Source organism: Zosterops lateralis (assembly GCF_965231275.1).
Source record: "Zosterops lateralis genome assembly, contig: HAP1_HAP1_SCAFFOLD_72, whole genome shotgun sequence".
NCBI classification, from domain to species: domain Eukaryota; kingdom Metazoa; phylum Chordata; class Aves; order Passeriformes; family Zosteropidae; genus Zosterops; species Zosterops lateralis.
In genome coordinates this window covers 105769-132116 of record NW_028154598.1, presented here as the reverse complement: position 1 = coordinate 132116, position 26348 = coordinate 105769, and the positions used below count along the sequence as shown (strand labels likewise).

General features: G+C 56.1%; 1 pseudogene across 1 annotated transcript; it reads left to right on the top strand.

Moving 5' to 3' along the window:
- The first annotated feature begins 17264 nt into the window (after positions 1-17264).
- LOC310906583 (olfactory receptor 14J1-like) lies at positions 17265-18171 on the top strand (annotated as a pseudogene). Its single transcript has one exon. The product of its transcript is annotated as an olfactory receptor 14J1-like (transcript).
- Positions 18172-26348: the final 8177 nt, after the last annotated feature.

Below are 26348 nucleotides of genomic sequence, written 5' to 3'. Positions count from 1 at the left end.
TCCTCCTCTCCCAGCCCCGGCATCCCCTGTTCCCATCAGCCCGGGGAGCCCCGGACCCCCATTCCCGGCCATGGGTTCCCCCTGCACCCCCTGACCCGGCACCAACAGCCCTGCGCCCCTTTCCCGGACATCCCGCCTCTCCCTGCCCCCAGAGCCCCCTTGGCCTTGGCCCACAGACCCCCTGGGCCCCTATTCCTGCCTTGCGCGGGACCGCCTGGGCCCCTACTTTCCTCAGCACCGGGGACACCCGGGACCCCCATTCCCAACCATCCCGGGTTTTCCCACCTTTGGATGGGAGTGGGGACACCGGGGACCCTTGGAGCTCCCTTTCCTAAGGACAGGAACCGCTTTAACCCCACTCATCCCACACCTCACCACCCCCAGCCTCCCCTTTTCCCAGCCGTGGATCCCCCCAAGCCCCTTCCCGGCTCTCCCCGGTGCCCCTTTCCTTCAGCCGTGCCCCGGCAGCCCCCAAATCTCTGTGTCCTCCCAGTTCTCCTCCCTCTGCGGGCCCTGCCCGTGGCGCTCTTGGGGAAGCTCCGGGTGACCCGTCAATTCCTATTTATGCCCAACTCCCCTGAACCGTGCCCCCATTTCTGAATCCCACATTCCCATGGGAATTCCCCTTCCCCTCCCACACCCACCTTTGTGCTCCAGAGCCTCCCGACCATATCTGATGTCTTTTGGGGGCCCTTCCACACAGGTGTGTCCCAGGTAATGCTTCATCTGCTCCACCAGGATCCCTTTGCATTCCCAGCACCTCTGGGTGATCCAGTGGCACCGTGGGACACTGCAAAGCTCCTGGATCCCAGCTGGAAGGAGATGAAATCCCACCCGTCGTAGCCGTACCGGTGGGATCCATGGATTCTCCATTGGACAGGAGGTCACAGCTGGAAACCACCTGCACCCTGTGGAGACCTGGGAACGAGGAGAGAAGGGACCCATGGAGTCGTGTCCCAGCCCCACAGAGCCCCTTGGAGCTCCCTGGATTCCATTCCAGCCCCACAGATCCCCCCCATCCCCAGAGATCCCATTGCAGCCCCTCAGAGTCCTCCATTCCCAGAGATCCCATCCCAGCCCCTCAGAGTCCTCCATTCCCTCCATCCCCTGGTTATCCCAATATCCAGCTCAGGCTATCCCAATATCCCAGCTCTGGCTATCCCAGTATCCCAGCTCTGGCTATCCCAATATCCCAGCTCTGGCTATCCCATATGAAGCTCTGGCTATCCCAATATCCCAGCTCTGGCTATCCCAATATCCAGCTCTGGCTATCCCAATATCCCAGCCCAGCTCCTGCTGCCATCCCCGGTGTCTGCGGCTCCATCCGGCCCCGCTCGCTGTCCCAGCGCTCGCAGGGGGTCCCGTCCCCGTCCCCAAAATCCAGGACTGGTGGACCCCCGGGCCGGCTCCGACAGCGCCACTTCCAGGGACTGCAGGGAGTGGGGAACTGGGGGGACACGGAGATTTGGGGGAGCTGGGGGCTGAAAGTGGGAGTTTGGGGGTCCAGGGGGGTCAAGAGGCCAAGGAAAGGGGGGACTGGAAGAGCTGGGACAGCTGAAGGAGGTTCAGGGGCTCAGAGTCAAGGAAAGGGGGTGCAGGGACTGGGAGAGGTGGGATGGGGTGTCCAGGGAATCCTGTGCCCAGCAAAGGGGGTGCCAGGGCTCCTCAGTCTGAGGAAAGGAGGGGCTGGGAAATGCAGGAATGGGGGCCCAGGGGTCCCAGGGAGAAAGAAAAGAGGGCTCTGGGGGCTGGGCGAGGCGGGGTGGCCGGGAAAAGGTTGTGTTGGTGCCGGATCAGGGGGTGCAGGGGGGTCTCAGGGCAGGGCAAAGGGGTAAAAGGGCACCTGGGTTCTCAGGAATGGGGGTGCAGGGGGGTCTCAGGGTCAGGGAAATGGGGAGCAGGGACTTGGAGAGGTAGAAGGGAGTTCCAGGGGGTCCTTGAGCCCAAGAAAGGAAAGTTCAGAGTTTCCCAAAAAGGGGGGACCAGGGTGGGGACACTCAGAGTGTTTGGGAAGGGGGAGTTCAGGAGGTCTCTGGGTTTGAAGAAAGGTGGGGCTGGGAGCTGGGAAAGGCAGGAATGGGGGTCCAAGGCATTCCACGCCATCCCAAAGTCAAGCACAGGGGAAGTCTGGAGGGTGGGAGCCATGGGATGGCCGGGAAAAGGGGAGCAGGGGGTGCTGGTGTTCAGAAATGGGGGATTCAGGGGGTCCCTGTGCAGGATAAGGGGAGCAGGGGGTGCTGGTGTTCAGAAATGGGGGATTCAGAGGATCCCTGTGCAGGATAAGGGGAGCAGGGGGGTCCCGGGGCCGGGAATGGCGGGTCAGGGTCCCGGGGCCGGGGGTCCCACTCCCCCTGGCCCCCCCAGGAGCGCCCCCAGCCCCAGCCCTGGAGCCATCCCGCTGCTCCTGCTCACTCCCAGCAGGATCCCAGTAGGATCCCAGTACAGCCCAGTCACTCCCACTCCTGGCATTCCCCCCGAGCCCCCGGGGATCCGGGGGATTCCTGGTGGCCACGGCGCTGCCCAGGTCACCAAGAGGCGCCTGGAACAGGAGGAGATCCAGGCTGAGGAATTGACAAATGCCCTGGGGCACTCCTGCCTGGAATGGCTCCGGAAACGTGTCAGATATGGGCGGGAGGCACTGGAGCATAAAGGGGGGGATAAGGGCAGAATTCCCGTGGGAATGTGGGATTGGGAAATGTGGGATTTGGGAGGGCAGAATTTGGGAACATGTGAATTCCCGTGGGGCCTCCAAGGATGGACCCCACTGCTGTCCCATTCCCATGGGAATTCTGTAGCTGGATCTCACTGCCATCCCATTCCCATGGAATTCCATGGGCAGATCCCATCCCCATCCCACTGCCAGGGAAGCTCCAGCCCAGATCCTCCCCAAACCCATCCTGGGGGTCGCCATGCTCTTTGCCCTCCCCACCCCCCACAAGACTCCTGGGGGTCCCCCCATGACCCCCCCGGCCCCCCCAAACTCCTCCTGGGTCCCCCCTCATCCCCCCACGGGGATTCCTGGGAGTCCCCCCGTGTCCCCTCCCCCAGGACTTTGGGGGTCCCCCCGACCCGTCCGTGCCCCTCCCCCGTTTCTGCCCCCCTGTGATGGTGGGGGGTGGGGGCCGAGTGCTGGTGCCCCCCTGCCTGCAGCAGATCCAGCGCTGGGGGCACTGCAGGGGCTCCCTGGCCATTTGGGCTCCCCTGGGATTTGGGGTGACCCCCCGGGCCCCAGGATCTCCCTGAACACGCTGACGCTGCCCGGGCACAGTGAGAAGGTTCAGACCCGGCTCGGGGTCCCAGCTCTGTCACCGGCCCCGCCCAGGGACCCCCAAACCCTCCCGGGACCCCCAAATCCCCCCGGGACCCCCAAACCCTCCTGGGACCCCCAAATCCCCCCTGGGACCCCCAAATCCCCCCTCGGACCCCCAAATCCCCCTTGGGACCCCCAGCCCTCCCGGGACCCCCAAATCCACCCCGGGACCCCCAAATCCCCCCTGGGACCCCCAGCCCCCCCGGGGCTCCGCTGCCGGAATCACCGGGAGTGGTGTTGCCCTTTGAAGGGGAGTTTTCCTGGGAACCCAAAACAGGCGCCTCTTCAAGCGGCCATGGCAGAGAGAATCCCAAAAATCCACCCCCACCGGGTGGGGGGCAAAACATCCCCCGGAGGGGCTTGGAATGGGGGTCCCCTATCAAATGTCACCTGACGGGGGTGATGAGGTGCTCCCAGCACAGCCCAGTCACTGCCAGTCCTGGCATCCCCCTGGGCCCTCTCTGCCTTCCGACCTTTCCCGGCTCCATCCCCGCTCGTCCCGCGGGCTGCGAGGGGCTCGGGAACGGGGCAGGAGGAGGAGGGAGGGAGGAAGAGGCGGAGCGGCCGTGGGAAGTGGGAGGAAGAAGAGCAGAGGAGGGAGCGGGCGGCTCCAGCGCTCCCTGAAGCCGCAGCAGCCCCGGGACCATCGGCCCCATCCCGCAGGTGCCCGGGGAGGGGGAGCTCGCCCCAAATATCCCGGGTTTGGGCTCCCTGGGCTTGGGGTTTTTGGGGGGATGTTTGGAGCTGGCAGGGCTCCAAAGGCGAGGCGCAGATGGCCCTCGGGGGGACATGGGGGGGTCCCCGGGAGGTGGTTTTGGGGGGTCCCAGTGTGGGCAGAGCCCCGGCGGGGCCGGGGGGACCCCGGGTTTGGGGAGCCCGGGAGAGGGCCGGGCTTTGGGGAGCCCCTGAGCGGGAGCCCAGAGACAGGAGAGCCCCAGGAGCCCAAAGCGGGGAGCCCGAGAAGGGGGGAGCCCTGGGATTGCCGGGACCCCTTTGGGGGGCGCTGGGGCTGGAGGGGCGGGATGGCCGGGAAAGGGGTTCGGGGGTCCCGGGGCCGGCAGTGGCGGCTCCCAGGATCAGCCCTGGGCCCCCCATGGCCATAACAAGGGCTGGGAGCTGGACAAATAGCATTAGCAGCAAATTAAAAAAGATGGATCCCTTAGGCTTAGCCTCAGAATGGTGCTTTTCAGAATGGATGGGGTCAATTTAAAAGAAAATTAATTAATTGTGTCAGAATTACAAAATGACATAAGTAGAGCTTTGTTTTCATATTTCTCCCTCCTTTAGTATGTTTGAGAGAAAAAGAAGCCAATAAATCTTTAATCGCATTAACTCATCCTTAATACAGAATGTCCTACAGAGAAGGAGAGATTTCTGTTGCCACAGGTATTTCTTGGAAAAGAAGGGGATGGTTTTGAGGAATGAGGTTAACATATAGTAGAAGTAAATGCTGTATAGCAGTACTTGTGTCAGTCTAAAGTATTTTGGTTTGGTTTTTTTCTGGTTTTTGTTTGGTTTTTTTGGGATTTTTGGTTCCCTGTGGTTGTTTGGTTTGTTAGGGGGTTTTTTTTGTGGTTGTTGTTTTTTGGAGTTTTTTTTGTTTTGGTTTGGTTTTGGTTTGTGGGGGATTTTTTGTTTTGTTTTGGTTTGGTTTTGGTTTTTTTGTTTTGTTTTTTGGGTTTTTTCTGGGGGAAGGAGGTTTTGTAGTCTTCTTTTAGTTATTGCCAGGCACTCCCAGTTCCCTCAGCGTGGTTCAGTTGCCCCCAGTTTTATCCCAGTCCCTGCCAGAACCTCCCAGTTGTCACCAGTATGCATCCTGTCATTCCCAGTTTTTCCAATTCCTCCCAGTGTTTGCACAGCTGGTTTCCTGTGTGGCTCTGGTGGCTCCCAGTAACCCCAGTCAGGGTCCCATCACAGAATCACAGAATGTGTAGGTTGGAAGAGACCTTCAAGATCATCGAGTCCAACCCAGCCCTGACACCTCAACTGGATCATGGCATCGAGTGCCACATCCAGTCTCTTCTTAAACACATCAGGGATGGTGACTCCACCACCTCCCCAGGCAGACTATTCCAGTATTTAATCACTCTTTCCGTGAAAAACTTCTTCCTACTATCCAACCTATATTTCCCTTGACACAGCTGAAGACTGTGTCCTGTCCTTCTGTCAGTTGCTGCCTGGACAAAGAGACCAAGCCCCAGCTGTCTGCAACCCCCCTTCAGGAAGTTGTAGAGAGTGATAAGGTCACCTCTGAGTCTCCTTTTCTCCAGGCTAAACAGCCCCAGCTCCCTCAGTCGTTCTTCCTCTGGCTTGTTTTCCAAGCCCCTCACCAGCCTCGTTGCCTCCTCTGGACACGTTCAAGCGTCTCAAGGTCCTTCCTAAACTGAGGGGCCAGAACTGGACACAGCACTTGAGGTGTGGCCTCACCAGTGCTGAGTCCAGGGAAGAATGAGCTCCCTGCTCCTGCTGGCCACACCATTCCTGATCCAGGCCAGGTGCCATTGGCCCTCTTGGCCACCTGGGCACACTGCAGGCTCATGTTCAGCCGCTGCTGACCAGAACCCCCAGGTCCCTTTCTGCCTGGGCACTGTCCAGCCACACTATCCCCAGCCTAGAGCACTGCAGGGGTTATTGTGGCCAAAGTGCAGGACTTGGCACTTGGACTCATTAAACTCCATCTTGTTGCACTCTGCCCACCCATCCAACCATTCCAGGTCTCTCTGCAGAGCCCTCCCACCTGCCAACAGATCAACAAATGTTCCCAGCTTAGTGTCATCTGCAAATTTACTAATGAAAGACTCAATACCCTCATCCATGTCGTCAATACAAATACTGAACAGAGCTGGCCCCAGCACAGACCCCTGAGGAACACCCCTGGTGACTGTCCCCAGCTGGATGCAGCACCATTCCCCACCACTCTCTGGGCCTGGCCATGCAGCCAGTTCCTAACCCAGCAAAGAGTGCTCATGTGCAAGCCCCGGGCTGCCAGCTTATCCAGGAGTGTGCTGTGGGAGACAGTGCCAAAGGCCTTGCTGAAGTCCAAACAGACATCCACAGCCCTTCCTGCATCCACCAGGCAGGTAACCTGGTCATCAAAGGAGACCAGGTTGGTCAAACACGACCCACCCCTCCTAAACCCGTTCTGGCTGGCTCTGACAGCCTGGCCATCCTGTAGGTGCTGTGTGATGACACTCAATATAAACTGCTCCATTACCTTTACCAGGTACTGAGGTCAGGCTGACTGGGCTATAATTACTGGGATCCTCCTTCCCACCCTTCTTGTGAATGGGTGTCACATTGGCAGCTTCCAGTCACCTGGAACCTCAGCAGTGAGCCAGGACTGTTGGTAAATGATGGAGAGAGGCTTCACAAGCTCATCTGCCAGCTCCCTCCTCACCCTGGGGTGGATCCCATCTGGCCCAGAGATTTATAGTGTCCAAGCATCTCAGCTGTTCTCTGACTGCCTCCTCCTGGATAACAGGGGCACCATTCTGCTCCCTGACACCATCTACCAGCCCAGGAGGGCAAGTTGTCCTGAGGACAAGCCATCTTTCCACTGAAGACTGAGGCAAATAAGGCATTAAGCACTTCTGCCTTCTCCTCATCAGCATTACTAAGTTCCCTCCCTTACTCAATAGAGAGCAAAGGTTGGCCTTACCTTTTCTTTTACCATTCATGTATTTGTAGAAACATTTTGTATTGTCCTTTACAGAAGTTGCCATTTTGAGTTCAAACTGAGCTTTGGCCTTCCTAATTTTTTCCTACATTCTCTAGCAGCCCCTGAAATACTTCCTGAGGCCCCTGACCCTCCTTCTGAAAATGATACATCCTTTTTTTATAGCTGAGTTCATCCAAAGCCTCCTTGCCTATCCAGGCTGGACGTTTGCCTCATCAGCTCATCTTTTGGCACACAGGGACAGTCTGTTCCTGTGCCCTCAAACCCTCTGTTTTGAAGAACACCCACCTTTGCTGAACTCCTTTGTTCTTTAGAGCTGCTTCCCAAGGAACTCTCTGAATAAATCTCCTAAATAGGCCAAAGTCTGCCCTCTGGAAGTCCAGTGAAAAAGTCTTATTGATGTTCCTCCTGATTTCACCAAATATTGAGAACTCTGTAATTTCATGATCACTCTGCCCCAGTCGTCCTCAAACCACCACATCTCCCACCACTCCATGTCTGTGAACAACAAATCTAACACAGTCCCTCTCCTGATGGGCTCACCTAAGAAAAAGTTATCATCCATGCACTCTAAAAATTTCCTGGACTGCCTCATTTCTGCTGTATTAAGCTCCCAGCAGATGTCTGGCAGGTTGAAGTCACCTACAAGAACAAGGGCTGGTGATCCAGAAACATTCTCCAGCTGCTTATAGAATAAGTTGTCCACCTCTTCCTCCTGGTTGGGTGGATGATAACAGACTCCCAGTAGGATGTCAGCCTTGTTGACTTTACCCTTAATTCTCACCCATAGGCATTCAACTGAATCTTCATTAATTTCAATAACTATGGTGTCAAAAACCTTCTTAATATAAAGGGCCACCCCTCCACCTCTTCTCCCTTTCCTGTCTCTTCTGAAGAGCCCGTAGCCATGGAGTGCAGTGCTCCAGCTGTGTGAGTCATCCCACCACGTTTCTGTGATGGTGACTACATCACAGCTTTGCTGTTGCCCCATGACCTCCAGCTCTTCCTCTTGGGTCTAGTGGCTGCCAGTAACCCCCAGGCAGTGTCCATTCACACCCACTCTAATCCCAGTATGATGCCAGGTGATCCCAGTCTCTCCCTGTCAATGCCAGCATGACCCCAGTAGCCTCCAGTAGGATCCCCATGACTTCCAGTCTCTCCCAGTATATTCCAGTCACCCCTAGAATGTTCCCAGTCATTCCCAGTTCCTCCCTGTTTGTGTCAGTGTGATTCCAGTCGTTCACAGCCACTCCCAGTCAATCCCAGTATGAGTCCAGTCACCCTGAGTGTGATCCCAGTCTCACCCAGAGTGGACCCAGCTGCTTCCACTGTGATCCCAGTATGACCCCATTTGCTGCCAGAATACTTCCAGTTGTTCCCAGTTCCTCCCAGTATGATCCAAATTGCCCCCATTTGCCCCTAGAATATTCCCAGTCTCTCTCAGCAGGGACCCAGGCATGCCCAGTAGCCCCCAGCAGGGATCCATTAACTCCCAGTTGCCCCCAGCGTGGTCCCATTTGTCCCGTGCATGATCCCAGCTGTTCCCAGTGTGGTTCCAGTCACTCCAGTGCAGTTACAGACACTCCCAGTATATCCCCGTTTCCCTCAGCATGCTTGTAGTCCTTCCCAGTCACTCCCAGTTGTCCCAGTAAGATTCTGGCTGCCTCAGAATGATCCCAGTCTTTCCCAGTTGCTCCCAGTTGCCTCCAGCATGTTCCCAATTTCTGTCAATTGCCCCAAGTGTGTTCCCAGTTACTCCCAGTATGATTCCAGTTATCCCAGTTGTGGTCTCATGGTTCCAGTACCTTCCAGTTGATCCCAGCTGCTCCCAGTGTATCCACATTTTCCTCCCAGCATGGGCCCAGCAGCTCCCAGTAAGCCCCAGTCAGGATCCATTCACACCTGCTGTAATCCCAGTGGCTCCCAGGATGATCCCAGTAGGACCCGTAGTCACTTCCAGTATGGTTCCAGTCACTTCCAGGATGATCCCAGTCACGCCTGCTACAATCTCAGTCACTCCCAGTATGAGCTGTTGCACCGTCACCCCCAGTATGACCCCAGTGTGGTTCCAGTGACCCCCAGTATGACCTCAGTCACTCCCAGATACTCCCATTATTATTGCAGCCATGCCCTGAGTGACTCCCTGTCCCTCCCACTGTGGGCCCAGTTGCTTCCAGTTGCCCCTAGTATAGTCCCAGTCACTCCATAGATGATCCAAATCCCTCCCAGCATAGTCCCAGTCATGCCCAGTTGCCCCCAGTGCAGACCCACTCACTCCCAGTCACCCCCAGTGTGATCCCAGTTCTCCCCAGTGTGGTTCCAGCTGTTCCCAGTGTGGTTTCAGACCCCCCATTATGGTCACAGAAACTCCCAGTATATCCCAGTTGCCCTCAGCATGCTTGTAGTAATTCCCAGTCACTCCCAGTTGCCCCAGTAATGTTCCAGTTACCCCAGCACAAACCAGACCCTCCCAGTGATGCCACTCCTGGGATCCCCCACCCCTCTCTGCCTTCCCCCCATGCCAGATCTCCCGAGAGGAGCCCCAAGGGCTGGAAGTGCCCAGCCAGGGTCCCCAGCAAGGCCCAGTTTGGATGTGCAGCCCCCAATTTTCCCAGTTTCCCTCTCCTTTTCCCCGGGCTGGGTTCCCCCCGGCCCCAGCGGGTGGGAGCAGCCGAGAGCCCCACGCTGCCCATCCCGACCTGTCCCGGCTCCATCCCCGCTCCTCCCGCGGGCTGCCAGGGCTTGGGGAACGGGGCACCCAGGGTGTGCCTGCTCCTGGGGAGGAGGAGGAGGGCTGGGACAGGAGGGGTGGGGAAGGGGAGAGAGAACGGAGGGAAGTAGGAGAAGGAGGTGGGGTTAGCCACGTGGAGGAAGAAGGATGGAAGAGCAGGAGCGGGAGGAAGAGGAGGGACAAAGAAAGGTCAGGGAAGGGAGAAGGAACCACGAGGTCAAGCACTCCCTGAATTCACAGCCCCCCACCCATGGGATCATCACCCCCCATCCCACAGGTGACCAGGGAGGGGGAGCTGGGCCCAGATATCCTGGGGGGTCCCTGGGTTGGGTTTTTTGGGGGGGGATGTTTGGAGAATGGAGAACTCCAAAGGTGAGTGGAAAATGCCCCTTGGGGGGACATTGGGGGGTCCCAGTGGCAGCTGCTGGCAGAGGCAGCCTGGAGGAGCAGAGCCCTGTGTCCCCCAGGAGCCCAAAATGAGGTGCCCAGAGAGGGGGGAGCGCCGCAATTGGCGGGACCCTCAACAGCCTGGAGAGGGGCAGGGGGGACTCCTTGGACCCCCTGGACCCCAAAGCAGAGAATAAGGGGAGAAGAGACCTTGGGATCCCAAAAAGCTCCAGCATCCCTGTGAGGAGATGGAAAAGGGGGAAACTTCTCATATTCCTGGGACTCCCAGCAGCCGGGGGAGGGCAGGGCCTGAGTAGATGGGCGACCCCACTTCAAGCGTGACCCCCAGGAGCTGGGACAGGGGGAAACCCCGAACACCAAAGGGGAGAGAGCAGAGACAGGGAATTCCCAGGGCCTCAGGGGAGGGCTGAATGTTGATATTTGGGAGGTTTTTCTGGACCCCAGATGGGCAGTGACCTCTAGAGATGGACTTGGGCAAAACCTTAAACTCAATGTGCTCATTCGTAGTTTTCACCCCAAATCAGGACATCCCATTCCAAAACCTTGGCCAAGTGGAGGAGGAGGCTGCAAGGAAGAGGAAAATGTCCCAGGACAGCCAGGCAGGTGAGGAGGAAGTCAGTGCCCCTTTCCCCCCTCTCTCCTGCTCCATCTCCCAGCCCAGCATGGCCCCCGGCTGCAGGACAACCCTGCTGCCAACACTGTCCTGCTGGGGATGGACTGGGGGGATTGTCCTTCCCCTTCCCTCTGGCATGGAGGCAAATCCCATCCTCTCCCTGTCCTTCCTCCCCCAGACAAGCTGAGGATGGAGACCAGGGAGAACAAATCCCCACAGCAGAACCTTATGGAAAAGGCTGTTTTGAGCAGCTCCACAGCACAGGAATCCAACAGTGAGGAAAAGCCCCAGAGATCCCTCAGGAGGAGGGGCTCCAAACCCATCCCAGGGTGCTCTGAGGAGGAAAGACCCCCCCAGTCCCAGGACGGTGGACAGAACTTCAGCCGGGGCTCTGAGCTGGTCCATGAGCAGCTTCATGATGGGGAGAAGCCCCACAAGTGCTTGGAGTGTGGGAAGAGCTTCAGCTGGAGGTCATACCTGATCAGACACCAGCGGATCCACACTGGGGAGAGGCCCTATGAGTGTCCTGAGTGTGGGAAGAGGTTTCACACCAGCTCCCATCTCCTCTCACACCAGCGCATTCACACTGATGAGAGGCCCTTCCGCTGCCCCGACTGCAGGAAGGGCTTCAAGCATAATGCCAACCTCATCACCCACCGGCGCATCCACACTGGGGAGAGGCCCCACGAGTGTGGGGAATGTGGGATGAGCTTCAGCCTGAGATCCAACCTGATCTCCCACCAGAGGATCCACACCAGGGAACGGCCTTTTGAGTGTGAGCAATGTGGGAAGAGCTTCAGCCAGCGCTCCAGCCTGATCTGCCACCAGAACACCCACGCTGAGGAAAGGCCATACAAGTGTGGGGAATGTGGGAAGGGCTTCAACCAGAGGTCCCTACTGATCATCCACCAAATGAGCCACACTGGGGAGAGGCCCTATGGTTGTCCTGAGTGTGGGAAGAGGTTTCACACCAGCTCCAATCTCCTCCTGCACCAGCGGATTCACACAGAGGAGAGGCCCTTCCGCTGCCCCGACTGCAGGAAGGGCTTCAAGCACAACTCCCACCTCATCACCCACCGGCGCATCCACACAGGGGAGAGGCCCTGTGAGTGTCCCCAGTGTGGGAAGAGCTTCACCCAGAGCTCTGCCTTGACCAGACACCAACGGAGGCACCTGTAAGGGAAGTACTGAGAGTGTCCTGACTGTGGGAAGAGCATGATTTGAATCTCCAACCTCATCCCCTATCAAAGGACTCACATTTTGCAGAACCCTGGTTACCCACATTTACCATGACCCATGCTGGGAGGACACCTGTCCCTTTCCCTGCCCCTGGCTATGATGTGAGGTGGGATTAAAGAACATCAGGGTCTGGCCATGGGCCTGTCATTGTCCTTGATCCCATATCAGGTCATTGCTGGGGTCAGGAAAGGGACTCTCTCCCTCTCCCAAGGAGAAGGGTGTTCTTCCCATGCAGGATAAAATGTGTTGCCGAGTGAGCCAGTTGGTAATTGGTTGCAATTTCCCTGTATATAGTTTGTCTTATCCCTTCTGTTATAACTGTTTCTGTTCCAGTTTTTTGCTTATCCTGTTGCTGTTGCCAGTAAATTGCTCTTATCCCAGCATGGGCTCTTTGCCTTTTGTATTTTCAGTGGGAGGCTGGAGGGCAGCCAGGGGCGGCACGGTTTTAGCGGGAGCAGGAAATTGGGGAATCCCATTCCTAAAGCCCGGCCCGGGGAAACCGAGCATCACAGCTGGTGCCAGCCCTGGCTGCCCTGGCAACAGCCTTGGGAGCTGGTCCCTGGCTGGGGGCTGTGGGAACCTCTTCCCTCTGGGGCCCAGGGACAGGACTGCAGGGAACGGCTGGAGCTGACTCGGGGCAGCTTTGGGTTGGATCTCAGGAAAGGTTTTTCCCCCAGAGGCTGCTGGGGCACTGAACAGGCTCCCAGGGAAGGCTCACAGCTCCAGGGCTCTCTGAGCTCCAGCAGCCTTTGGACAGCGCTGCCAGGCCCAGGCTGGCATTGTTGGGCTGTCCTGTGCAGGGCCAGCAGTTGCACTCCAGGATCCTGATGGCTCCCTCCCAACTCAGCCCATTCTGGGATCCCTTTTGGCATCCCCTGGCCCTGGCCATGGGACTGCAAATGGTTGCCATGGCAAGGGACTCTGGCCCCAGGCCTGAGCTGGGATGCTCAAGAGCCCTGTGGGCAGAGGCAGTCCCAGCCATGCCATGGGCACATCCCAGGGCACCTTGGGCTGCAAAGGCACCCATCTGTCACAGGCACTCACGGGGGCTCCACGGTGACACCCCAGGAGTGCCCAGGCTGCCAAAGAGCCGCGATGTCCCAGACACTCCCAGGGCTTCCTGTCATGGGCACAGTGGGAGCTTCAGGCAAAAGCTTCATTTCTTCATTGGAGAAACTCCTGATGAGTCCTGAGGTGGAGAAATGACACCCAACAGCCACCGTGGATCCTCAAACCCCTCCAGGATGTCTAGACTTTTAAAATTCCACCTAAGAGAGGAGACTGGGAGCTGCTGGATCCAATCCTAGTCCCAGACTTTGTCAAAGGTTTATATGTGAAAGATTGGACAGGTGGAATTGAACCAAAATGCAATTTGTCTTACAGGATAAACGATGGAATACTATATATATTTCTATAAATACAGCTATGACTGATTCAGATCTGGATTTGACAGAAAGATTCATTTACACCACAGAGTCAATAAAAAAAAGAGTAACTTACTACACAGTATAGGAGGTGTAACAATTATAAGGAAATTTTACTCCAGGAAGAAATTTTTAAGAAAACAGGGCCATGCTGGAGTTGTTTGAGCCCATTGCAGGCAGAGCCTCCTGCTCCAGCAGGAACTGCCTTTCCTGTGCCAGGCCCAGGGCAGATCCCGCTGCAGGAAAAGCCCCAGGCCAGCCTCAAGACAGGGAAGGGCTCGGGCACAAGTGCAGAGTGCCGTGCTGGGGGCTGTGCCAGGGGGACCCTGAGGCACCAAAGGCACCTTGGCAGCAGCAGCTGCTTCCAGGCCATGGCCAGAAGCCTCCCTTGGCAACTGGGCCTGGTGGCCACCACTGCAGAGCTGCTGCTTCAGGGCTCATTTCTGCCTGGCCTCTGCCCCAGCCCACAGAGTGTCACCTCAGCCCTGACTCTGGCACAGCCGCTGGGCCTGAGCCCTGCAGAGCCTAAAGGTCACCTGTGCCCCCCTGGCTCTGGCAGCCCCTGGGGCAGGGGGGAAAGGCCAGAGCAGGGGCTGCCTTTGGCTGCTGGATGTGGGCTCCAGCAGAGACAAGGAGGAGTCAGGGGAGTGGATGGAGGGCAGTGAGCAGCCCCTCGTCCCCGTGCAGTCCAGGAATGGTTTGGATGGGAAGAGCTCTGCAGTGCTCATCTCATCCAAACCCCTGCCATGAGCAGAAACATCTTTCAGCAGATCAGGTTGTTCAGAGCCCTTTCCCAGCTGGACTGGAATGTTTCCAGGGATGGGGCATTGACCAGCAATGCCCTTCCCCACTGCCTGTCTGCACACAAGCACTTCCAGGCCTCTCTGCATTTCCCTTCCCCTCACTCTGGGCTCACTCACACACCTCCCAACAACCCACCTGCAGCTTGGAGCTGCAAGGAGTTCAAAGCTTGTCTGTCCTTCAGCAGTTGGTCTAATTCTGCCTTCAGCCAACTCTGGATTTGTGTTTCTTGCAGAACTTCCTGTGTGTCTAAATCATTCCTTGCATGGTTCTGCCTTGGGGAAGGGGAACCTCCTTGGTGGCACCTTGGGCTTGGCACACACTTGAGGAGATTTTCTTAAACTTAAGAGTTTTAGATTACTAAAAAAGAAGAAAATCCCTCTGACGGCTAAGTACAGCCAGTTCTGCAAGCAAAGCAGTTCCCAGGTGAGTGAGGAGAGACAGGATGGGGTTGGGGAATGTGGAGCAAGGCTGTCCACACTGGGTCAGAGCTCAAGGCACAGCCTCTCTGACCAAAGCAGACCTCCTTGGGAGAGACTCTGGGTTAATATCAATCACAGAGTGCTGCAGTCACCTTTTCTCTAAAGACAAAAATAGACCCTTGAAAATACCAATGTGGGTTTATTAGAAACTCTTTGAAAGCTTCCTCAATAACTCTAGGAAAAATGACTTCCTAATGAACTGCAACAGACCAGAGGGAAATCAAGGCACAGCCATGGTTTGTCAGGACTTGCTTGATCCTAATGAGCCCTGTGGTGCATTTGGTGCTGAGCCCTGGAACCTCAGGGCCTGAGAGGAGATTGCACAAACCTTTCCAGGAGTCAAGGTCAGAAGAAAAACCAAAAGTGTCTCAAAGCATTAATGAGTCCCACTGAGGTCCATCCCCAACATAGGCCTCTCATGGAGTTCTTGGAGGAAAGAACTGGAGGCCAGGATTGCACAAAAACCTCTCAGAGACTCAGTGTGGGAAGGAAAATGCCAAGTACCTTAAACACCTTGAGTATCTCAAAGCATTAATGAGCCCCACTGAGTGTCAATGCAAAGCTCCCAAGGGACTCATTAAAGCAGATAATTGGAGGCCAATTATCACACACAGCACTCAGAGTCAGTGTCAAAAAGTAGTTCCTTAATAAACTTTGAGTACTATGAAGTGCTAATGAGCCCCACTGAGTGTTGTTACTGACTCAGAATCCCAAGGGACTTGTTAAAGGAGATAATTGGGGCCATGATTGCGCAAACTTCTCATGGACTCAGTTTTTAAAAGGGAAACACCAAGTACCTTAAAATAACTAAAGTATCTTGAAGCATTAATGAGCCCCACTGAATGTCATTACTGACAAAGCCTCTCAAGGGACTAATTACAGCAGATAATTGGATTGCACAAACCTCTCAGAGACTCCAAGGCAAAAGCAAAACCCAAAGTCCTTTGAAGAACCTGCAGTCCCTGGGAGCATTAAGGAGCCCCCCAGGGCCATTCCTGCCCAAGGCTCCCCAGGGACTCCTTCCAGCAGATCCTTGAGGCCACTGGGATGGGAGGGGGATGCTGAGGGCAGGACAAGGGGCTGAGAGTGCCCAGCCTTGCTGGGGTTGTGCCAGGAGGCCCCAGGGCCTCAGGACAAGGTGTCTGCTCACAGCCCTTGGTGGCACAGAGGCTGCTGTGCCCCAGGGCACCAGGACTTGGCTTCTCTTTGTCCCCACCTGTCATCACTGCCTGCAGTTCTCTGCTCTGCCTGGGGCCTGGGGACACTTTCTCTCTCCTGTCCCTCTGTGGGACCCATTAAAACTTCAAGAAACTTTGGAGTTGGATTCTGACTTGGAGTTCTTGAGGGATTTCTTCATCTCCCTGGCAGGGACTGATGTTCAGGGCCTCAGCACAAGCCCCAAGAGGGTCATTAAAGTCCTTGTGCTGTGTCTGTGCTGCTGAGCTGGGCTGGGCTCCTGGCACAGAGGCAGCTCCTGGCAACCAAGAAGAGCTTAAAACCACATTTCTCTTGATGAGCAGCTCTTCTCCCAGCCCAGCAGGGCTGGGGCTCTGCCTGCAGCCACCCCGGGCACAGCACACAGGCACAGAGAGCTTCAATCACTCAGGGCTGGGAAGGGGCTGACAAGTGCCTGGGGAAGAATCACTCCCAGCCCTTGGCACAGGAACCTCTGGCTGCAGGACAATGCAGCTGCAGCTCCTGCAGTCCTCTCCTAAAGCTGGAACATGCCAATGCCTACAGACTCTGTGAGTACATTCTCTGCTTCTCTCCTGTGTAGAGCAGCCAGGGGTGCCCAGGGCTGTCCTGCAGAGCAGGGTCCTGCAGCCCAGGGCGCTGTGCTGGGGCAGGGACTCTGCTGCCTGCCAGGGACAGCTCTCAGCCAGCCCTGGGAGCTGCTCCCAGCACTGGGGGACAAGATCTGCATGGAAGGAGACATAGCTGGTGAGTTGTGGAAGTGTTCTTCTTGTGTGGTGAAGATGCTGCATTGTTGAGGATGGCTCCCAACATGGCATTTAACTGCAGAACATTTCCAAGGAGATTATCCAGGGAGCAAAGCGAGGCAGGGGCTGCATAAATGGGGAAATCCTTCTTTATTAATCTACTGCTCTGTGTTGCCTGGATGGGAAATTGCACATAGACATTAATCTCTATGTTCAGGTTGAGGAAAAAAGAACCCAACAATTTTCTCTCAGACCTTACTAAACCAGGCAGTGACGGAAATCAGCACAGGGCCCCTTGCAGGCAGCATCAGAATCACTTTTCCAGCCTCCTCAGGGTTGCTCTGATGTTGCCATCAGAGCTTGCAGAGTCAGAGCTGCCCCTGGGGAGTGCCTGAGCTGGGAGGGCTCTGCAGGGCAGAGCTGAGCCCCCAGGGCTGGGCTGGGCTCTGGCAGCACTGGCAGGGCCCAGCCCTGGGCACAGGAAAGCAGCTGCAGGCAGGGACAGCTCCAGGCAGCAGAGCCCTGGGCAGGCAGTGGGGGGAAAGTGCCACCAAGCTGGGCTGGGATATTGAAAGTCCTCTCCTAACTGAACTATTCCATGATTACTGTTTTTACAGATCCCCATGCCAAGACACCACAAATGTCTAACAGCAGCTCCATCAGCCACTTCCTCCTGCTGGCATTGGCAGACACGAGGCAGCTGCAGCTCCTGCACTTCTGCCTCTTCCTGGGCATCTCCCTGGCTGCCCTGCTGGCCAACAGCCTCGTCATCAGCGCCGCAGCCTGCGGCCACCACCTGCACAGCCCCATGTTCTTCTTCCTGCTCCACCTGGCCCTCAGTGACCTGGGCTCCATCTGCACCACTGTCCCCAAAGCCATGCACAATTCCCTCTGGGACACCAGGAACATCTCCTACGCAGGATGTGCTGCTCAAGTATTCTTTTTAGTTTTTTTCGCTATAACAGAGTATTTCCTGCTGACCATCATGTGCTACGACCGCTACGTGTCCATCTGCAAACCCCTGCACTACGGGACCCTCCTGGGCAGCAGAGCTTGTGCCCACATGGCAGCAGCTGCCTGGGCCAGTGCCTTTCTCTATTCACTGCTGCACACAGCCAATACATTTTCCCTGCCCCTGTGCCAAGGCAATGGCCTGGACCAGTTCTTTTGTGAAATCCCCCAGATCCTCAAGCTCTCCTGCTCACTCTCCAACCTCAGGGAACTTGGGGTCATTGCTGTTAGTGCTTGTTTATTATTTGGTTGTTTTGTGTTCATTGTTTTCTCCTATGTGCAGATCTTCAGGGCTGTGCTGAGGATCCCCTCTGAACAGGGACGGCACAAAGCCTTTTCCACCTGCCTCCCTCACCTGGCCGTTGTCTCCCTGTTCACAATCACTGGCACATTTGCTCACCTGAAGCCCCCCTCCATCTCCTCCCCATCCCTGGATCTGGCCTTGTCGGTTCTGTACTCAGTGGTGCCTCCAGCCCTGAACCCCCTCATCTACAGCCTGAGGAACCAGGAGCTCAAGGCTGCACTGTGGAGACTGATGACTGGATGTTTTCAGAAACATTAAACTGCTGGCCAATTTCTGAAAATCACTTGCAATATCTTGTATAATTCTTGTTGGTTTGGTTGTTCTCCTGTGCTTTACTTTTTTAATATTGCCATAAAGAAAAGCCATTGTTTCTGCCATTTCTCATTTAGTTTCTCTCCACCTTCCCCTGTGGCCACAAACTGTGCCAATGAGGGGCTGCACTCTTGGTGGCTTTACAGGAACCTAAGGATCTCCCAGCCAAGTTTTCTGCAGAGATGCCCCTTTTGTTGCCTTCTCTGCAGCTGCAGCAGCAATGTCTGTGTGCAGAGCTGGGGTCAGATCAGGGCTGGCACAGCAGCTGTGCCCAGGAGCAGCAGCCCTTGGTGCTGCCAGTGCTGCTGCCGTGGCCCTGCCCCGCTGCCCTCCTGGCCCTGATGTTGCTGTAGGGCCTGAGGGCTCTCGGGGCCGGGCACAGGGCTGGGGGTGGCAGTGCCGGGGCTGCAGCAGGGACAGGCCATGGGCACTGCTGGGGCAGCGCTGACGCCTCAGGGCAGGGCCTGGGGGCTCCAGGCTCCTTGCCCAGGCTCTCTCCAGAACACGCCCAGGCCAATGCTCAGCACAGAAAAGCCCCGGGAGCAGCCCCAGGCTGGCCCTGGGCAGGCTGGGGGCAAACAGCAGGGCTGGGGCTCTGCAAGGGCCCTGGGGGAGACGGGAAGGAGCAGCAGAGCAGGGGCTGATCCATCCCCACTGCACTGGACACCCCAGGGCAGCGTCCCAGAGCGTCCTCATGCACCTGCCAACAACATCCCCCCTGGGCAGCCCTGGCCTCTCCCCCAGCTCACACAGGGGCCGCATCCTTGCAGGCACAGACACGGCAGCACTGCCTCAGGAGCCCCTGTTTGCACTGCCCAGAGCGGGCCTCAGCACCCCCATGCTGTTGGTGTGGGGAGATGAACCTGAGGGAGCACAAATGCCATCAGCCCCTGAGGCCAGGAAGGGCTGGGCCACAGCAGGGAAACTACTCAGCTTTGGCATGGCCTCTCAAGTCACACACAGAGTTTGTTCCCGTCAGCTGTGAGTTTCCTGTGCCACTGCAGACGTTGTTGCTCAGAGCCAGGGCTGCCTGGCAGCCACCCCCAAACTGCTCTGACCATTCCCTTTGCTTGACCTTGGCTTTCTTTCCTCTTCCTGGTACAAATTTCTTCCTCTTGCCCACCCCTGTTCCCTCCCCTGCAAACAGCCCATCCCTGGTTGTTCTTTCCTCTCTGGCCCCACTCCCCATTGCAGTTCCTGAGTTGGCACCATGGGAACGGCCCTTGGGGAGCAGGATCATCCTCCAAGGGCTTCAGGAATGTTCCTTTAGAGGAACATCTGACCAGCCCCTGTCCCCATTTCATTTTATTCTCTCCACTTTGGAGTTGGCCTGCTGGATAGGACATGGAAATCGGTAGTGTCTCAGTGTCTCCCCATTCTTCCCTCCAGCCCTAAATTGTAACTTATATTAAACACTGCAAATGGCCTCATTTATCTGGTGGGGAAGATGTGAGCTGGAGAATGTTATTAGGATTTTGTTTTCATGAACCCTGTGATAGTAAAAAAAAAATGAGGATTGTCATTTTGGTGTGGTGCTGGGTGTTGGGATTTGGGGGTTTATTTCTTGTTCTTGTTCTTATTATTCATTAGTATCACTTTTCATTGGTAAGACTTTTAAATCTTAGACATTATTAAGAGTGTCTGGATATCACTCACTGGGAAAATTCCTTTGCTTTTCCCACCAGGATTAAACTGTACAGTCAACTCCAAGCAGCCAGTGGATTCTAAAGATGGAAAATCCTGTTAATGGTGGGTTTGGTGTGGTTTGGAGCTGGGGAAGGGTCTCATCCCCTCCCGGAGGTGCCCCAAGCCCGCTCTGCTGCCACGTCTCACTGGCGGCCCCTCAGGGCTGCCCTGCCCTGGGGACATGGTGGGACCCCCCTCCTGCCAGGGCTGAGGTTCCTCATGGCCCCTCACAGCCCTTCATGGCCCCATAGAACCTCTCCTGGCCCCTCATGGCCCCTCACAGCCCTTCATGGCTCTTCATTTCCACTCAAAGCTCTTCATGGCATCTCACAGCCCTCACAGCCCCTCTTGGTCTCTCACAGCCCCTCATGGCCCCACACAGCCCCTCACAGCCCTTCACAACCTCTCACAGCCCCTCAAAGCTCCTCATGGTGTCTCATTGCCCTTCATGGCTCCTCATTTTCCCTCACAGCCCCTACACGCTCTCATAGTTTCTCACAGCCCTTCACATCTTTTCATGACCCCTCACAGCCCCTCTCATCCCCTCATGGCCCCTCATGGCTCCGCACGGCCCCTCACAGCCCCAGGCATGGGGCTCCTCCCAAAGCAGGAGGGGTCGGGCCCTGCTTGTTCTCCTTTCATTTCGGTCCCTTCCCAGCCCTGAGGAAAGAAAGGCTGCAATGGAGCCTTTCCCCAGCCTTTCCCTCTGGGTTCATTGCGGCTGAAGCTCTGTGCTGGCGCTGGCCCCAGCGCCAACATCCCCGCAGCCCCGCAGGCCTTTGGTGTCCCCCCGTGTCCATTCCCTGTCCCCGAGTCCCGCCCGGCTCTGGCAGCAGCAGGAGCCGCAGCGCAGCGGGCGCCGGCCCGGCCCAGCCGGGGCTCCCGGGCAGGAGCAGCAGCAGCGCCGGCCCCTTCCCACCTGCTCCTGCCTCGCCTTCCAAGGCCTTTGTCCACCTCAATTCGGCACTAGAGCAACAATCACCCACCAACAGCCCTCATTGCTCAGGGCCCGCCTGTGCTGCCCTGACCCAGCCTGCAGAGAAAGAAAGGATCGGCTTCCAGCGCTCTTTTCAGCACTGTTTTACTCCCCCTGAGGTGACAGCAGGAGGTGCTGCTGCCTTTGCCTTGGCAATTGTAGATCATGGCTGCTCTTGCCCCTCTTCTGGAGGCCACTTGGATTTTATCAGTAAAACTGCAATTGCCCTTTTTGATCAGTGCCACCCAGAGGTGCTTTTATGATAGGAAACTCTGGCATCATGAGTAGCAGATCTCCAAATCTTCAAAAATCCATGAACACAAAGTTGAGGAGAATTAAAGCCACATGGGCCACATCTGCAGCACTCAAACACAGCCCTGTTGCTGCTGCTGCTGCTGAAATAGAATCAACTGGCAGAGGCCATCACAGAAATTGTCTCTGCAATGTCAAATAAAATGAAAAAAATCCACCAGGAGAAAGAGAAACCAGAACTCCTCGACTCCCTTCATTGCTTCCTCCGAGCAGCAGCAGCAAGTGGAGATGGGCAGAGGTATTTGCAGCTGCTGCTGATCCCAGCTGGAGCCCAGCCTGCTGCCCAGGGCCAGCGGGAACCTGAGCCCAGCCCGGGCAGCTCCCGCAGTGTCGGGAGCTCAGCGCAGGCGGGGCCAGGCCCAGAGCCCCGGGCACAGCCGCCCATTGCGGGGCAGCGGCGCAGGTGGAATGTCCTGCGGCCCAAACCTCCTGCTCCTGCCACACAGCAGCGCCCATCCTTCTCCCCCTGCTCCTCCTCTCCCAGCACAGCACCAATTCCAGCTCCCAGGAGCCTTCCCAAGACAGGGCTCAGGCTCCTCTTTCAGCCTGAGTGTCCCTGCAGAGGAACAGGGCATCTTTCAGGCACTTCCACAAGCTCAGGCTTCTCATTTCATGAGGCATCCGGGATGAAAATGGCCTTTTTCAGAACACAACAGCAGAGGAAATGGATTAGAAATTATTAGAAAAAAATTCCCCCTCTTCCAGACAGAGTTCACCAAGTCATTCCCTGCATTTCTCCTTTTCAGATTCCTTCAGTCATCTCCTCAGAGTGGTTCAGCTTGTTCTGGTGCTTATCATGAATTGATTGTGCCCTTGATTTAGATCAATGTCTGAGATATAGAATCATCTAAATTGAACACAGAAACAAACTCCCTCTGTCAGCACATTTTCATGTTTTAGATCACTTTCCAGGTGTCCATGGGCGTGTTGGAATGATTATCACACAACTCTCCATTTCTGGCTGCAGCCTCTGGGTATTCTTTCTCTGCATTCAGGCAGGCTTGCATTCCCTAACAATTCCTGGTACTGTGTCATGTATCCTTTGGGTAGAACAGTAACAATGAAAACTTTAAAAATGGCACAACTCCCCGGTCATCAGGGAAAAAGAACAAGCTGTAAAATTCTCCAAACATTTGACCTGCTTTGCTGCAAGAGTCGTGCTGCACTGTGGTGTGGAAAGCCAAGGGAAGCTGCAGTTGGTGGCACATCTTGTGACAGAAGTTTGACCTCATTCTCCAGGAAAGGTTCTTGAAAAAACAGACATGACTGTGGAGAAGATTGTGGGAAAACTGAAGCAGCTTTTAAGAAACGCAATGAAAGGGGAAAGAAACAATCCAAGATGTTTTTCTCTATTTGTTTTTATGCTCCCATTTTCTATCTTGCACTACTTCTCCATCCCATTCATTCCAAATGGATCTCATCTCTAAGACCAATGACTTAGGGAGTTTAAAATACCATGTAAAATACCATGAGGTACACACAGTTTGCCTTCCCCTGTTCTTGTTGGAAAGCAATGCTGGAGCCACAAGTGCAGGGCTTCGGTCAGGCATGAATCCTACAGGCAGGGAATGTGCCCTGACAGTGTGTGAGCCTGAGCAGGGCCAATGGCCAGCAGCGTTGCTGTGCTCGGGTTCCATGGAAGCATCCCAGGAGCAGCTGCTGAGGTCAGGAGCCATGGCAGGCACCAGGCTGCTCCAAAGGCCCTTGGCAGGGTGGGCTCCTGGGCTGGCTCTGTGTGCCAGGAGCCAGCAGCGCTGGGTGCAGGGAGCCCAGGGAGGGCACAGAAATGCTGGGCTGGGAAATGCTGGGGGGGACAGCGAGATGGGCGTGTGCAGCCGGCCAGGGCACAGCAGCAGCACGCACAGGGGGGCACAGCCTGCAGGACACATGGCCAAGGGCTGGGCAGGGCTGGCAGGGCCACAGGCACCCAGGCCTTTGTCCCCTGGGCTCTGGCAGCGCCTCTGGAGGCCCAACAGGAGGAACTTTCCTTTCAGGGCCTGCACTTTGCTCCTCCCTGGCCCCTCCCTGAGGAGGCTGGCAGGGCTTGCAGTTTGATGCCATTTGTCCTTGCTGCCCCTGCCATCCCACTGCCCCACAAAGAGCCCCGAGGCACCCGGGAGGGACAGGCCCTGCTGTGCCAGGCCTGGGCTCAGGGCTTGGCCTTTCTGCTCCCTCCAGCCAAGGCAGGCCTTGCTCAGCACTGCAGTTCCTGCTGCTGTGCCCCAAGCTGGCTGGGCCGCTCTTGGAAAGGGACTTGAGCTACCTCGATCCCCTCAGGGGGCACATGGGAGAAAACAACAAACTTCTCAGGAGGGTGGAGAACAAACTTTTAACTTACAAACATCAGGCAATGAGATAGTTAGGAAATCTTAAAGCATCATGGAATTCCAGTAAATCACTTCACAAGGCACTGTTTGAGTAAACTCTGACCTGTCCTATTTCCTGTTCTCCAGATTTTGAGAAGAGGAAGTCAGGAAAAGAGAGAGAGGGAGAGAGAGATCCACAGTACCCCTTGGATCCAGCACCATCTCAGCTGTTGGGAGCTCTGAGGTCGTGGGACATGTCAGTGTCACACCCGTGTCACAGCCTCACCTGCTCTGGTCCCTCTCACAGGTGGGGTTTTTGGGGTGCCAGGGGATTGGCAGCCACTTTGGGGCTGGAGCAGAGGCTGCAGTGGCTGGGGCTGGGGCAGTGACGGCCCCACCTACGCAGAACTTGCCCTGGCCCCCAAACACACCCTGGAGATGTCTGGGGCCATTCATCATTTCTCTGCTCTCCAGCACCGAGGCAACGGACTGTGGCTGCAGCTCTGAGCTGGTGCCCAAGGCAGCCACCCCTGGCAATGGGGCTGCAGGGAGCTGCTCTCAGGAAACCCCTCCAAAGAGTTGAGAAGTGCCCCACAAGTGCCTCAGAAATGTAGAATACCCCAAAATCTATTCAGGAACGTGAAATATCAAAAAAACTCACTCAGTAATTGGCTCCCCTTCCTTTCATCGGCCCCAAACTTGGCCTGTCTCAATCCAGACCCCACCCCACCTCCCCAGTCCCAACATCAACTCATCCCACCCCTGCTAGACATCAAGACCCCCTTCCCAAGCCCTATTTCCCCTTTTTCATACCTCCAAACCCCCCTCCCACCCATCCTGCCCCACCCAATGCTCACCTCATCCCTCCTGATTTGCATCCCACTTCACCCAATCCCCTTCCAATCACATTCCACCCTGAGGGGCTGTGGGATAAATTTTAGAAGTAATTTTGGGGTAGGATTGAGTCGTTTTCAGTGGCATTGAGTGGTTTTGAGGTGACAGATCGAACACTCTCGTCTCTTTGAGTGCAAAGACATGGAGAAAACTACACCACATATCCCCCAAACCACCAAATGCTCCCAAGTATCTCCCTGAATCCCAGATTCCCTGGAAACACTAGTAAAGAGTGAGGCTTTAGATGCCTTTATGAGTTTAATGATTTTTACCCAAATATTATATATTTTAAAGGGATGAAAAATTAATCAAAAGGGTATTAGGGAAAACCAAACAAAAATACCACTCGGCTAGTGTCTCCCCAGTGCAGGTCACAGGGATTGTGGGTCACCAGGTGTCTGCCCAATGTGGGTCCACCAATGGGAGGTGGAGTTGGAGAAGTGCAGGAAACTCTTCCCACAGTCAGGTCACTCACAGGGCTTCCCTTACCATTTCCTCCATTGGTCTCTGTTAAAGTGAGAGCTCCTGGACAAGCTCTTCCCACAAGTGGGACACTCGTAGGGCCAGTCCCTGGTTTGGATCCTCTGGTGGGAGATCAGGGTGGATCTCTTGGTGAAGCTCATCCCACATTTCCCACACTTGTGGGGCCTCTCCCCAGTGTGGATGCGCCAGTGCCTGATGAGGGTGGAGTTGTGCTTGAAGCCCTTCCTGCAGTCGGGGCATGAGAAGAGCCTCTCCTCTCTGTGAACCCGCTGGTGCATGATGAGATTGGAGCTGGTCTGAAATCTCAGGACATTTGTAGAATTTGTCTCTCTTGTGGATGCGCCGGTGTCTCATGAGGGTGGAGTTTTGCTTGAAGCCCTTCCCGCAGTCAGGGCAGCGGAAGGGCCTCTCCTCTGTATGAATCTGCTGGTGCTGGAGAAGATGGGATCTGGTGTGAAACCTCTTCCCACACTCAGAACACTCATAGGGCCTCTCCCCAGTGTGGTTCATTTTGTGGATGCTCAGTTTGGACCTCTGGTTGAAGCCCTTCCCACATTCCCCACACTTGTATGGCTTTTCCTCAGCGTGGATTTTCTTGTGGCGGATCAAAACAGAGCTCTGGCTGAAGCTCTTTCCACACTGCTCACACTTGTAGGGTCGTTCCCCAGTGTGGATCCTCTGGTGGCGAATCAGGTTGGATCTGTGGGTGAAGCTCATCCCACATTCCCCACACTCGTGGGGCCTCTCCCCAGTGTGGATGCGCCGGTGGGTGACGAGGTGGGAGTTGTGCTTGAAGCCCTTCCTGCAGTCGGGGCAGCGGAAGGGCCTCTCCTCGCTGTGAATCCGCTGATGCTTGAGGAGATCTGAGCTGGTCTGAAACCTCTTCCCACACTGGGGACACTCGTAGGGCCTCTCCCCAGCGTGGGTCCTCTGGTGTCTGATCAGGTGGTGTCTCCAGTTGAAGCTCTTCCCACACTCCAAGCACTTGTGGGGCTTCTCCCCATCATGAAGCTGCTCATGGACCAGCTCAGAGCCCCAGCTGAAGTTCTGTCCTCCTTCCTGGCACTGGGGCGGTCTTTCCTCCTCAGAGCCCCCTGGGATGGGTTTGGAGCCCCTCCTCCTGAGGGATCTCTGGGGCTTTTCCTCCCCTTTGGATTCCTGCGCTGTGGAGCTGCTCAAAACAGCATCTTCCATAAGTTTCTTTCGTAGGGATTTGTCCTCCCTGGTCTCCAACCTCAGCTCCTTGTCTGGGGGAGGAAGGACAAGGAGAGGATGGGATTTGCCTCTGTGCCAGAGGGAAGGGGGAGGAGATCCCCACAGTCCATCCCCAGCAGGACAGTGTTGGCAGCAGGGTTGTCCTGCAGCCGGGGGCCTTGCTGGGCTGGGAGATGGAGCAGGAAAGAGGGGGAAAGGGGCACTGATTTCCTCATCACCTGCCGG